Here is a 4,041-nt window from a genome sequence, read left to right as displayed (position 1 = left end):
TGACTTCTCGACTTCGCTAGCAGTACTAATGGGCCCTTGGGGCCCAACAGCACAATAGTGCTATTGAAAGTCCTTTTACATGGAATTAGTGTTGGATTAGTGTCTAAGTCCATAACTATTTTGGTATGTACTTGACCCGATGGTGCATGGTCCTTTTGGGTTGCCTTCACCAAAGCAACTTGAATGGAGAAATAAATAAAGAGAGAGAGGTTATTATGATTTATTAATATGTTATAAGAATAATATATTAAAGGAGAAATCATATTTGTTTAATTAATATTGGTCAATAATTAATTAAGAATTAATTTTGTGATCAAGTGTAATTAATTAAACTAGAGGGGCTGAATTGTAATTATGTGATAGTTACAAAATAAGGTAAGGATTATCTTATATATATGGTGGACGAATTTGAAGTGATAATCACTTAGAATTCGACTATGATAAGGATTCAAGGATTATCTTATGGGTTGCTTGGTGGATAAGCAACTAGATAAGGATAATGACTGAAACTCTATCTTTACACCTATATAAACCCCCTAGGGCTTAGGAATTCGTCAAACCCTTCCCAAGAGGTCCTAAGGACGAATTCATACCTCCCTCCTCTCTCCTTATACCTTCTCCATTTGCTCTTGGTGTTTGTAAGCCATTAGAGGAGTGACACTTGTGACTCTAAGCCTTCCAAAGCAAATTCAAAGAGGAATTGGGATTGTTATTGCTACATAACAATCAAGGTAATATCTTAAACCTAATTATATGTTAATGTTGATTTCCATATGCTAGAATTAGGGTTTATAGTCTTGGATTCAAAGCATGTACAATAGAGAAACCTAGATCCAAGCATTAGGGTTTGTATGAGCACATAGGATGTCTTATGACCAAAACCCATCAGTGGTATCAGAGCCTTGATTGGTTTCTATTGTATTGATGCTTGATATATCTGAAAAATTCGTTTTTTTGGTGTTTTGGAGGTTGGACTCGCCGAGTCCAAGGTGACTCGACGAGTCCAGGCTTGACTCGACGAGTCAACGCGTCAGAGAGTGCTTATCTCGGGATTTCTTGTTGTTTTTGCATTGGGATAATTACCTAATCATGTTAGATTAATATTAATACGATTATATGATATATTTGACTATATTTTTAATCTAATTGAAGATATTTATCAATTAATAAGATAATTGTTTCCTTATAAGATAATTGATTAATTATTTTAAGAAAATTGATAAATTATTTTGCAAGAAATCATCAAATATGGATAATTATGTGATTAAATGTTAATTTGAATTATTTTTTATTTGATCCTTGTTGTTGTGAAAAGTTTCATATTTGGACCTTTAGGTTTTATAGTTTAAATTTGAACCCCAAAAGTTTTGTTGTTTTAAAATTTAAATAGTTGAAACCCTAATGTTTTGAAAAAGGTTTCAAAACTTGCCCTCAAGTTTTGGAATTTAAATTTTGATTAATTGTTTAATTTTGATGTATATTTAAATTCTAAACCCTAATGTGTTGACATGTTTCAAAACTTGCCCTCAAGTTTTGGAATTTAAAAGTTGATTAAAAGTTTAATTAGGAATGTTAAATTCTAAAACCCTAGCATAGTTTTGAAAAAGTTCAAATCACACCCTTATGGTTTTATTAATTAATTATGGTGTATAATTAAAAGAAGTTTAATAAATCCATAAAAGTTTAGGTTTACAATTTAATTGAATTAAAAGTATAATTGTTAAATTAGACCACCTAGTATTTTGAAAGTATAAAATACACCCTATACTATATATAACATTAAAAGTCTAACATTATATATATGTATGAGTAAAAGTCAGTCTTACCGTTAGTAGGCCTCATTCACGAAGCTAGTCTATAAGGGGTGTTTAAGGAAATTGCCTATAAAATGGCGATTGAATGGGTATCCACTCTTACCCACCGCACTCTTGACTAGTGGAGGGTCGTTAGCCGAACGGGTAGTATAGGACGAAACCTTCCATTATAAGTATAATAAAGTATAAAAGTAACTAAATGTTTTCATAAAATTCCCAATCTTAGTTACTTAGGAAAAAGTGAATTGATGCAATTCCATGAAATTACACTTTGTGCCCTTGCGAAGACATTAGTGGAGCGTGTGTGGTTAACCGGCACACTAAATGGTTCTAAGCAAAGGTAGCAAAGGGTGACTCAATGTTTGTCATAGTTTAGTGGAGCGTGTGTGGTTAACCGGCGCATCGAATAGGTGATTGTAATATGTGAGGGCACCATGTAGTTTGCATGGTTATTCACACCCGCTTTGTGATCCTCGGCATCCCAGTCACAAACAAGAGGGGCATATCGAGATTTAAACATGCCATTGAAAGTTCAATGAATCTCAAAGGATCTAGGAGTTTTCATAGATTTAAAACTTAAATTTCTTTTTTGTTTTTCATGGTGGAAATTAGTGAATCGTCATTCACTTACCTTCAAATGTTTTGCAATTTGGGTTACGACATCCCTCTCCCGAGTTGTAGAATATTGTGTTGGGTCCTAGCCTTAGTATTTCATTTGGGTGATTTACTAAGGACTCAATCAATCAACTAACTTGAATTCGTTTTCTCCCGTTTTGTAGATGTCAAAGTTTGACAACTATGGTCTTCTCAAATCCCGTGGAACAAGCATTCCACATGAAGATGATATTCCACGATTCGATCGAGGAACAAGAGATCATGCTTCACTTCCTCCTCCTCCTCCAATTATTCTCCCTAACCCACAAGTTCAAAGGCTTGAAAAGTTCAAGATCACTCAAGCCCTTTTGGCAAGTAAACATAAAGAAGGAAAGTCCGTGTGTGCACACGTCCTAGGGATGAAGTCACACATTGATAGGCTAAGAATGATGGGATCTGTTGTCGGTGAGGAGATGGCTGTTGATTGGGTTCTTCAGTCACTTCCTAACTCATATAGTGAGTTCGTAAGAGAGTACTATATGATGACCTACGACGTGAGCCTTATAGATCTCACCTATATGCTTATTGCTGCTGAATCAACAATGGTTTGGCGCAATAGAAAAGCAAAGTTGATTGGTGAATCTGCCTTCGAGACCTCTATGGATATAGACAATGGTAACGAAAGACATGCTATGATCGAAAAGTTTGATCATAAGAGAAAGGCGATGTCTGAAGTAGTCCTGCTCCAAAAGAGTCGATTTGCTTTTATTGCCAAGAGAAGGGGCATTGGAGACGAAGCTGCCCTATTTACCTAAGAGATCTAAGAGATGGGAGAGTCGAAACGTATGGCTCTGCTTTAGGTAAAATCCATTGACTAACTCTTTTAAGCTTCTATTCTAGATTCTTAATACATAATGTGATAAGATTACAATTGATGTTTTGTAGGATCGAAGAAAAGAAAGGAAGCTTAAGGGAAGAAGTGAGCAGAATCTAACCGTGAAGGAATGGATTTCGCTCGCGTTTCTCGAAGATTAGATTCTTAAGCTACTACTTAGAGTTAGAATTAGATTGCTAAGAAAGATGTATTAGCATAAGTTTTTCAATGAGTTGCATTGTAAGGACAAATTTTTTCCGCAATAAAATAAATTTTGATTTTAAATTTTATTTATTTATCCTTACAATGGCGTGTATGAAAAATTGATGTTAAAATGTTTCTATTATTAGCAATAATGGATTTGGTTCTTATTATGTTATTTATGGAAAGTCGAGAATTTACCAAATAGGGAGAGTTTCTCATCGCCCAAGTTTCAATTGGACAGAAATTTGGAATCATGCAACTTGGTTGCACGATGAATGAGAAATTTCATATTTGGAAATTAGACAAATTCATTGACAAAGTGTCAAGTGAAGGACTAGGAGATCGAGTACACAAAGTTGTGTGTTGATCAAGTTCACCATGAGAGTAACAAAGATATTCATCATGATTTACTAAAAGCTTAGTAAATATGATTATACTTACAAGATTAAGTGTAATTCTGAATTGATTAAAGGGTTTAGATCAATAGCAGAACGAATAAGAAGAATCAAGTAGATAGAAAGATAAAAGTTTCTCCATTCTAAGAAGAAGGGAGAG

This window comes from Lactuca sativa, chromosome 7 (assembly GCF_002870075.4).
Source record: "Lactuca sativa cultivar Salinas chromosome 7, Lsat_Salinas_v11, whole genome shotgun sequence".
Taxonomy (NCBI): Eukaryota; Viridiplantae; Streptophyta; class Magnoliopsida; order Asterales; family Asteraceae; genus Lactuca; species Lactuca sativa.
This window is presented reverse-complemented; position numbering follows the sequence as displayed.